This window comes from Aptenodytes forsteri, unplaced genomic scaffold (assembly GCF_000699145.1).
Source record: "Aptenodytes forsteri isolate BGI_AS27 unplaced genomic scaffold, ASM69914v1 Scaffold209, whole genome shotgun sequence".
Taxonomy (NCBI): domain Eukaryota; kingdom Metazoa; phylum Chordata; class Aves; order Sphenisciformes; family Spheniscidae; genus Aptenodytes; species Aptenodytes forsteri.
The window spans coordinates 4,600,966-4,611,959 of NW_008795034.1; positions in this window are offsets into that span (position 1 = coordinate 4,600,966).

Consider the following 10,994-nt stretch of genomic DNA (forward strand, 5'->3'; position numbering starts at 1 on the left):
GGTGCCTGGAGCACCTCCTCCCCCTCCTTCTTGACTGATCTTGGTGTCTGCAGAGTTGTTTCTCTCACATATTCTCATTCCTCTCTCCAGCTACAATTGCTGTTGTGCAGCAACTTTTTCCCCTTTTTAAATATGTTATCCCAGAGGCGCTACCACTGTTGCCAATTGGCTCGGCCTTGGCCAGCAGCGGGTCCATCTTGGAGCTGGCTGGCATTGGCTTTATCAGACATAGGGGAAGCTTCTAGCAGCTTCTTACAGAAGCCACCCCTGTAACCCCCCACTACCAAAACTTTGCCACGCAAACCCAGTGCAGTGTCCTGTACAGCATCAAGCAAGCAGGCAGCCCTCAGTGACTGAATAACGTGTAATGAACAGGAACATAGTTTGAGGATACAGACATGGAGACAGACCTCCCAATGTTTTCTTTAGTGACCTCAGTGATGGAAGAGGGAGCATGCTTATTAAATCTGTAGATGAGGCAAAGCTGGAACCGAATGCAAGAACACTGGAAGGCAGGATTAAAATTTCAAGTGCTCTTGATAAATTGGTGATATGATCTGAATAAAATAAGATGAAACTCATTAAGGACAACTGCAGGGCACTATGCTTTGGCAGGAATAATTTTAACTAGCAAATACGGGATGGGGGAAAGTCAGGCTAGCAGTTCTGCAGAAAAGGTAAAGAATCCCAGACTAAGCATGGATTAACAATGATGTACAGATGTCAAAAAGACAAATCCTCAGCCGGGCAGAGGTATTGCACAGAAGTATAGGTTATGGGTACCATACTATGAGATAGATGTAGACCAGCTGGAAAGTCCAGAGGAGAATACCAAGAAGGATCAGAAGTATGTAACATGACCTACAGGGAAGGTCTGAAGAAGCTGGGATTGTTTTGCTTCTAGAAGGCAAGGAGAGGTATTAAAACTTTTCTAAGAGTACTTTGAGGAATTAGAAGTCTGTTCAAAGAGAGGAGAAGTAGTTTTCTACATCCATAATGGAGAAGGTAAGACATTAAGAGCTTAAACTGCAACACAACAGACTGAGGTTGGATGTTACAAAGAACTACCAGTACAGAGTGCAAAAGCATTGGAATATGTTTTCAGAAGAGCACGGGGAGTTTCTGTCTTGAGGGCTTTCAGAACAAGGCAGAAAAAATTGTGCCAACAAAAATCTATGTATAATAGATCCTGCCATCTAGCACCGAGAAGGAAGAGGGATTAGATAACTCTTGCAGTCCTTCCTGGCTACTTCTGAACGTGTACTCACATTTTAACTCAAACTCTGGCAGGTTTGAGTGCAATAGACCTGGTGCTATTTGTGCCTTGGCTTTATCACACCTGTGTGAGTCCCTGCTTTCCTGCATTCTTGGTGAGTCTAATGGATCACGGGTGTGTCCACAAACTCCCTGTGCTTGTGCAGATCAGTGCTTCAGTGCATGTCCAGTTGGGAGAATTTTGCCTGACATCAAAGGTGACATAAATTATTTTTCCCAGGACACAGTAATGCTCAGAGTACGTGTAATTCCACCAGACGTAGTCATTGTCTCGCTGATCTCCTGAATCATCACATTTTCCATCTGCTGAATTATGTTTCACTGAGTTATTTTATCCAGTATAGTACTTTATAATACCCACACAAGTGCTTCACTCATGCAAAGTTCTCATCTAAGGTCAATGAATTTTGCCGAAGTCATGACTTTTGGATCATTTCTTGTGCTTCATACAATATCACTGTCTATCATGTTTACTGTATGCTAAACTGCTTGTGTAAGTGTGACATTTTTTCAGTTCTACTCCATTTTGAGTTCAGCTGTGATTGATTTATTCCGGGTCAAATTCAAGAAATTTTCACACACTAGCTGCCTCCTAGCTTGAAAGAAAAAGCACTACAGTCTCCTAAAATTTTCAGTTTGGCTCAGGTTTGGTTTTACTCCCCAGTAATAGACATGTTACAATAACCTTAGTAATCTTATAATTTATTTTATAATAGAGGTCTTGAACTCTTACTGTTACTAACCTCTTATCCATCTCTTCTAATTTTCCAAGGTTTCTTTACTGCTTTCTTATATCACAATGAAATAATCTAGGCATCTTAGGAAGCTAGAAGGAGTTTATCCAAATTATTTTCGGTTTTAGATAGTCTTATCAATGACTCCATTCTAACTTCAAAAGGACACTTCATAATTCTAAAGCTCCACAAGGTTTTATCAACTAGAACAAAGCTGCTTTTCCTTTGGTTTCTTCCTAGTATCCGCATGAAAAGTGCACTCTCAAAATCCAAGGGATGGGCATTTCAAAATTTGTTTGCCATGATTCTAACAACATTGTGACTCTTTTTTTCAGCTAACTACTGACTTTTGTGATACTGTAAGTGGTGCTGAACAGTTGAGATGGCATTGCAATTCTGGAGCTGGACTCTGCTTACAGGTGTGACTGCTTTTCTACCTTTTTGAGCCACCTTTCAAACTGAAGACACTGTAGAAAACAAACCCCTCTTTTGCTGTATCATTCCAGTTTTTCCCTTTGCAACTGAATAAAAATCAGACTAAACTTTGAATGTTCCTTTTATTGACTGTATTTTCCCCCACTTCATTTATTGGCTGCCTTGCATGCGGTGTATATGCCTGAAGAAATTATAGATGTTTTCACAGAGCAGTTTCTGATGTCTTATGTCTCAGGTATGCCCAATGGACTAGGAAGCTGAAAAACACTCCAGACCATGTGAAATCCCATGTCCCCACACACGTCCAATGGATTAGTCTTCTGATGTGACAGTGTAAGACTGTCACTTGCATGGAAGGTGAGCAGTGTGTGGGAGGAAGGCCCTCCAGGGACTGCTTTTTCATGATAGCAAGTCAATAGGGTTGGTAAATTGAAAACCTGGCCCTCGTCTCTTTACTTTTTCCCCCTGTGCTTCCATGCATCGTGGCTTTCCGGTAGGCACCCTGCCTCTTCCATCTTGAACTGAATTGGTGAAATACATCCAAATAATTTATTTAGCCCTGATTGCCTGGGCAAATCTTTAATTAACAAGCTTATTTATGCACAGGCATAAAAAGTGTAGCTTTGTATTTGGAAATATATTCTGTCTGGTTTATAAGAATAGGACTGTTCAGATTTCAAGGGTTCTCTTCTCAAAGCTAGTCCCTCTGATAAATTGAATGGATTATGTTTTTGTTGGCTGTCTTTGTTACCTCCATCACTGTGTTTCCAATTTATCAACATAGTTTTGAGAAACTGTTAGAATATGTTGCACTCGTAAGCACCGTGGGGAGAAAAAATATTCATTTATTACTGCTATTGTGTTTGATTATATTATGCATATCCAAAGGACTAAAATGAAATGTCATCTTTAATTCTCCCCTTACAGTAGACAATATCACCCTTTCTTCTCTCTTTCCAAAAACAGCTTGGAAGTTAATTCTTCATTTTCATTTTAAATCAGCCATACAGAGTAGAAGCAAGTGTGCATAAGGGACAGGGCAGAAGTAATGGGAGCCTGGAGATCTGAGCTCTGTTTCTGGCCCTGCCTTTAGCTCTTTGCAGTCTTGAGCAAAGTCATTTGACCTCTGGTCTCTAGTCTCTCAGTTCATGAAATAGGAAGAATATTAGCCTCCTACAGATGTCTCTAATAATTTGCCAGAATCATGTCTTGTCTAATCACCTGTGTTTAATATCTCCTAGGGTCTTGCAAAGTCAGTGAAGGCTGAAGCAGCAAATTTTGCATGCAACCAAAAATAAAATGCTCTTGGACAGTTAAGACTTGAAGGCTGCAAAGAGCTTCCGAAGGGGCTAACCCAAGCCAGGAGAACGGGTCGGAAAGCCACTGGTGCTGTTTAGTGCTGTTAAATACTGATAAATGATCTATCCCAGCTTGTGAGGAGAGGGAACTTAGCATGTTTGGGACAAGAGGCTGAAACAGGCCCTCAGCACACAGCCTGGAGCTGCAATAAACTGCCAGGGGTGGGGGTCCAGCTGTACCCAGTTTGGCTGTGCACACTCAGCTGAGGATGATCACTCAGATTAAAGGGCAGGCGAGCCTCAGAGAACTGCCTAGTGTTTTGGGTGTGCTGCTGCTCCTGATTGCCTTCCCAGGAGAAGGGTGAATTTGAGGCAGTTTGTAGCCCTACCGAGAGGGGAGACCAGAGAGTAAGCCTCATTTTTTTGTTACCCTGTCAGGCTGAGCAGAGGTTTCCTGAGGACTGACTCTGAGCAAAATGGCTGAGTGGCTGAACATCCTAGGGTGAGTTGCTGGGAGCTGCTTGTTTTCTTGGGGGTGGGAGATGGGAAGGGAAGAAATTCCCCGTGGTGAGGGGACACTGAAGGGAAGGGTGCTCAGGCTGGCCTGAGCCAGGGCTGGGGACAGAGGGCCCTGTTATGTCCCAGCTCCAGGCACTGAGGGCTTTTTGTGAATATATAGTGGCTGTTTCTGGGTGGGCTTGGCAGTTCAGTGCTGCTGGCCCAGACCTTTTGAGCTCCCTTTGAGCCCAGGGAGCGCTGATCCATTGCCTGCTCCAGCCGTGGGTCTGGGACACCCCGAGGGCAGCTGTGGGGCAACCCCAGGGAGGCTGTGCTGAGCTGCGGTGCAGAATGCACCCCTGCCTCCTTGTGTGATTTGCTCCAATGATTAATGACAGCGGCTGTTTAAAAACCTGGTGCCTCATTTGCAGTCTAAACTTGTCTGGTTACAGGCTCCAGCCAGGGGCTATTTATCTCTGTGTGCAGGCTCTGGAGGTGGGCACGGTGGGGGAAGGGGTAGGTGCTCACCCGCGGGTGGGGGATGAACCTAGCCATTTTCCCAGTATCTTGTAGGAATTGTTTTCCAGCTGCAGAATCTTGCGGGGATTGTGTTGTCCCTGAGGGGAAGAGGTCTCTGCCTTTGCAGAGCCCCACAGGGAAGCCCCAGGCTCCAAGGATACCCCAGCAAGATTTGCTTTTGGTGGTAAATCAGGGCTGTCTTTGGATGGCTGCACAAACAGCAAAGGTGCGCAGAAGGGGGTACTCTGAGCTTGCAGGATCTGAGGGTAAAAACTTAGAAACGCAGTTGTGTCATCTTAAAAATTAAACCCCTCCTTGTGATGTTTGGTTCCGTTGCTTGTCCGGTCGGTGAGCTGCAACAGCTCAGGTTCCTCTGGAGCTGGGAAGGGGACACTGAAAGGCCAGCAAATGGGGTCTGTGCCACTGTCACCAAGTGGGGGATGTACAAGGGCTTTCAACTCAAATTCAGCTGCCGTAGAGAGAGGGAGCCTCGCTGCTGGCTTCCTTCTCGGGGTACTGCCTTTGCAAAACACCCACATCCTTCCATGACTGCAAAAACATTTCTCCTGTCTGTGGCTGGGGTTGACCGTGCAATTCTCCAAGTTCAGGGCCATGCTGGGTGCTTACGTGTGATGCCAAAATGAGCAGGATGCACATACTGAAGCAGAGATTACTTTTTCACTGATTACCTTGTGAATGAAGCATCTTAAAAAATTATTTATTTCCTACTTTATCTGTGTAACTTCTGCAGTGCAAACATGGCAGCAGGCACCAGCTTTTGGGGTGCACTGCTGAAATGCAGTGGGTTCCCCTCGAACTGGTTCTCGGTTAATCAGGCAGATGCAGGGCCTGGTGATCTGAGTCAGCGATGTTTCGGGTTTGGGACTGGGGCTCGGGCTTCCCCCGGGTGTGCTCCCTGCCTGCTGACAGGGTAGCTGGAGCCCAAGCTGCTGCTGAGCCTGGGCTTCTCGTGGTGATGCTGCCAGCTCTGCCCGGGTGTGAGCGCGCTGCCCCGGTGGGTTTTGTGCCCATGTGGGGCCGCGGCTCGCCTCCCTCGGCTCGGCCCAGGACCCCGGGGTGCCCGGCCGCCTTCACCGCCGGGACCCCCTTCGCAGCGGGGTCTGCTGCGAGGCCTGGCAAGGGTTAACGCCGAAACCCCACGCCCCCTTTGACGGAGTCGGACCAACCTCGCCAAATTTGAAAAGGCATCCGGGGCTGAGTGTGCGCCCTGGGCGCAAAGAGCCGCGCTGGCCCCGGCCCCCCTGCGCAGGGAAGGCTCGGCGTGCCGAGGGAAGGGGCTTCCCTTCGGGAGCCGGAGCAGCGGTCCCTGTGTCCCGGGCACCCCTGCCCCGTGGTCCCCGGTCCCGGGGGCACCTCCGCGCCGTGGGATCCCGCCGTGACCCCGGCCGGGGGAGGCACGGTGGGGCCCGGCGCCTGCCGTGCCGTGTAAGAGGAAAAGGGGGGGCGGGAGGAAAACCCTGTTCTTGCCAAAATGCAGTTCGCTCTTTTCTTGTCCTGGTGCTGCTGCCTGCATGGATGTGCGCTAGGGACTGGCTTCCTCTATCAATTCCCAGCATCAACCCTGCAGCACAACTACCCAGAGCAGAGCTCGGGCTCGCCGGGCAGCGGCTTCGCCAGTCGCCGGTGAGTAAGACCGGGTCCGCCTTCCCGGCGAGGAGGCTGGGCCCCGCCGGTGGCTCCCGGGGGGAGCAACGGGCACGGCAAAACCGCGGGCAGCAATCCCCGCGGAGGGTGCGAGGGGCTCGCCGCGCTGCTGCCCCTCGGGGAGCCGGGCTGGGCTGCCCTCATCCTAAATGGGGCGAGGGAGGCTCCCTACCTGCGCGCAGCAGTGTCCCTCTCTGGGGCAGGCAGCGACTAGGGAATCGAGGAGCTGAGCTTTGGCAAATGAAACCCGCAAACTCTCCCCTTCTTGCCTCCCTCAGCCCGTCGGGGAGGGGAAGGTGACTTTGCCGGGTCCGCGGGTCAGCGTGTCCGTGTGCAGCCAGAGCTGTAAAACCTCCTGAACCCGGACGCTGGTGATGCCGGCAGAGGGAACTGTTACAGCCCTCGGCTGCGAGGAAAAACTTGTTCAGCTCAACAAAAGAAAGACCTTAATTACAGATCTCTATTCAAGAGCTGCAGCTTTCAAATAGTTGTTTAAAACCAAACCTCCCGCTCTTCTCCTCTCCCCCCACCCCAAACCAATTTCTTATAAACTTAATATAAATCAGTTTTGATTTACTGTATCTTGCTGCTTCAGTAGAGCAAACAATTTAGGCTTCTCCCCCTCCCCTCTGTTTTCTGTGGGTATTTCTCTAGAGGTGAAACAGCTGTTCAAATGAATGAACCGCACTGTATAAAGCGAGAGAGTGGCTTAACCTGATTCCAGTTGTTCTTGGATTTCACTTTTTTTTTTCCCCGCGATTCCCTTAAATGGGGACTTGGGAATTTAATATTCAGGGCTCGTCCATCCTGTCTCTACCTCTTTTCCTCCTCCCCTTGCTAATCCCTAGTATGCATGAGTTATGCTGCTGTAGAGGAGGGCTTATGTTAGCACCGCTTATTTGGGCTAGGAATTGGGATAAGGCATCTACACAGCAGATTTACATCAGGGTGTCACAGAAGTACAAGAGTGGGCGCTAGCCTTGTGCCTTGCACAGTTCTCACATATGGTGCATATTTCATCTCCAAGTGGGGGTGGTTTTGTTTGCTGGCCTGTCAAACAGGCCTCAGTCTGTAGGGGGTGTGATGTTAAACTACAGTAACTGTCAAAGGGTTTGAAACGGCAGAAAATTATAGGAGAGTAATGGGATAAACCTATCCCAGCTGGATCTGTTCCAACGTACCCCCTTCCCAAAGCATGAGCTGCAATGAGAACCACATGTCATTTGTCTTACATATCTATTAGCCTGCAGATCTTTGTTCAGAGCTACCACGCTTACATGAGTGCGGACTGTATTTCTGCTCACCGAAGACCTTCCCCAATTCACACTCTTGCACGATTTTCCCATGCCTCAGTTGTTTGGATAGCTGATGCTTTGTCGGGGGAACGCGTCCCTCTCCAAGTCTACACAGTGTTGTATAAAACCATCTAAAGCTGATTTAAACAATGATGTTGGGAAAGCTGGTAGATTTTTTTTTTTTTTTTGTCCGATGGAATTTGCCATGTGGGAATCTCCCATTTTAGTTTAAAGCAGAGGGGGAAATAAAAAATTGAATGGAGGGAAAAATCACTGGTGGATGTTTTGAAATAAAAATTCAACTGCTTAGTCAAATATCGCACATTGAAGCAATCTTTGTATGTTTTAATTTCCCCTTGAGTGGTGGAGTTTTGTTGTTGGCAAATATCTAACAGCTTCACTTTCTGATGGGAAAATCTGTGTGGGAAAACTTTACCCAGCCACAATGTTGGACCTTTGAGGGGAGCCTCTTGCAGGGTGCAGCTTCAGGTTGGGATAGCTGTGCTTTTCTGGATTCAATACGGTGCTGGATAAGAATGAGGCTTTTTGCTCTACAGCCTGACACTGAACTATGTGGGTGTGAAGCCTTTTTTTTCAGGGGACTGAATTAGACTGGTATAAACTGTTGTTTACATTGTTCAGTGTCCCTTTTGCCATCCAAACAGGGGATCTTAGTAGCACCTGAATTATGTGAAGTGATAGCAGCTCCGTCACAGCAGAGCTTGCTGGCCTCTGCCCTGAAGAGGCTGCGGAGGACACAAGATGGTGGGTAGGTGATTACTATTAATGACGCTACGTGGTCATTCTTGCTTTCTCTTCTGCAACCTTCCCAGTAAGTGCTTTGCCTAGTGACTTCTGGCACTTCTCCTGGGTACCATCAGCCAAGTATAAGCAGGCCAGAGCCTTGAAAGTTACTGCTGCAGCTCCAGGTTTTGATACATTGCAGCACATACTGATGTGATGCTCTACAGCTGACATGTTTCCTTGATACGAGCCACACCATGTTCCTGCAGTTGTCTTTTTCTGTCCTTGATCAGCAAATGAAGACATGACTGAGCTGTTTGGGAATCTGCTATCAATTTTTTTAAAATTAGCTTGTCATAAAAGTTGTATTTCTCCAAGGGGGGGAAAAAAAAAGTTGCTGGAATCTTTTGTCTTCCACCTAGAAAACCATTCAAAATTCAATAGCTGATATAGTCCTTGGTATCTAGGTTGCAGACTGTCTCAGAGATGGGCTTCTGAGGCTCTGGTGACTGCTGAACATTTTTTCTGCCAGAAAACTAAGGTGCTGGGCAGTGTAAAAAGCTTGGGGTGGTGGTGGTGGAGGGAAATTTGGAGGGGGAAAAAAATTATTCACATCCTTCAAAATGGAATTGTGGAATACTTGTTCTGGTGGAATGTTGCTTGCTTTGTTTCCTTTTTTAAAATGAAAATTCAAGCTTCCGGTTGGCTTCAGTTGACAGATCTTGGTTATTAGACCAAAGACACTTGCAGCCTATCTTTGTGTGTGTTTGAATTGCTTTGAACTTCTGTAGCGGATGTGCAAGTAATAATGACTGAAATCCAAGCAGCAGCATTTGTTGGCATTGTATAGATTGTAGCAGCCTCGCTATTTTGTTTGAAATTCACATTCAGCGCGTGCATTTCTAACTTGCTACTGTGTTAAGGCAATGAGAATGGGAAGTGGGTCTTACCCAAAGCCTAAGAATGGAGGGTCTGTCTGCCAAGCAGAAACTGTTGTCCTCCAGACTTGGACATCAGAAGCTTTGCTAACTGAGTTAAGGGAAGCTTATTCCCATGGTGGAAGTAGCTTGGTTCTCAAAGAACGCCTGCATCTGAGTTAGTTGTCTTTGGAATTGGTGTTCTCCCAGCTTAACTTCTTATCCTGTTTTCCTGTAGTTTCAAATTAGTCATGCATCAAGTCCTTGTGAACTCAAGTGTGGGAGTTAAACTTCTGAGACTAGATGCAGTGCTTAGACTGGAAACCTCTTTGGATGTGAGGTGGAGGTAGCTGAAAGAAAACCTCCAAACATGAACCAGAAAGCCATGTGGGATGATAACTCTTACTGCTAGCTTTACAGTAGCATCACAAAAGTCAGCTGGGGTGGATACAAAGTCCAACTGTAATGGATAGACCTTCAAAACACTTACACCTCAGCCTAAAAATTTCTTCCTGTGAATGAACATTAGAACCACGATGTTACAAATAACAGGACTCTCCAAGTAGGCATTCTTATCCAGACTATACTGGTAATCACAAATCAGTACTTATTTTGGTCATATAGTAATTCCTAGTGCTTGCTACAGCAGTGATGTTTCTTGAGGATGGATATGGAGAGGAAAGTACTATCGGTCAATTGAAATCTGTAAGTGCAGCTTTTGATTGCTAGAGGCAGAGGTTTTGACATGGAAGGCCAGGTGGCTTCGTCCATTTCTTGTTGCCACATATGTGCCTTGGAGCACAGGCCAGGAGAGTGAGACCTGGGTTCCAGTTGTGCCTCTACCAATGGTTTACTCCATGTCAGAGGGCAAATCACTTTGCCATGGATTCAGTGAAACAATTAAACATGCTCTGTGTGCTGCTTTGATGTGGGAAAGATATTTAAACTGACATCAGCTTTCCTGTACTATAGCTTCTCTTTTTTTCCCCCTGAAAAACCTGAAGTGTTGATGCTTTCAGATATTTAGGTGATGCTTGAAATATGTTGTCAATTATTCCTTGAGGCTAGCGGTCTCCTAATAGGTCACTTGAATGGCTGGCTTTCAAGATCAAGATGTCCGGGTGGACGTGTTATAGGTAGATCTGTTCTTTTCAAAATAGCTGCCTGCATTGTGCCTGGTCCTACAGCTACACATTTGCTAGGATGGAATTGTTCCTCCCCAGCCCCATTTGAAGGACTGCGCACAACTGCACTGTACTGTAACAGCCTCCAGCCTCTTAGATGAGGCTTTAGTACTTTTAAGTAAGTGTGGGTCTCTTTATGTGATAGAAGCCTGTTCTTAATATTAAAAGGTGATCTATAAATCGGTATCCTGATTTATGCAGTCAGAGTGCTTTCAGAACACGTATCTGGAATTTTCCTGACGGTTGTCTGTTAATTCTCTCTTTACCAGAGAAAGATGATTTGAACCTGATTTCAGCCCCAAATTCTGAACCTCTTGTGGCTCTTAAGTGGGTGTGGAACATAAAACTATACATATTGGAGAAATGTGGTTCTTTTTCCTTTTACTGACAAGATCTTGCTTTCTGAGTCATTCCCTCCATCACCTAATAG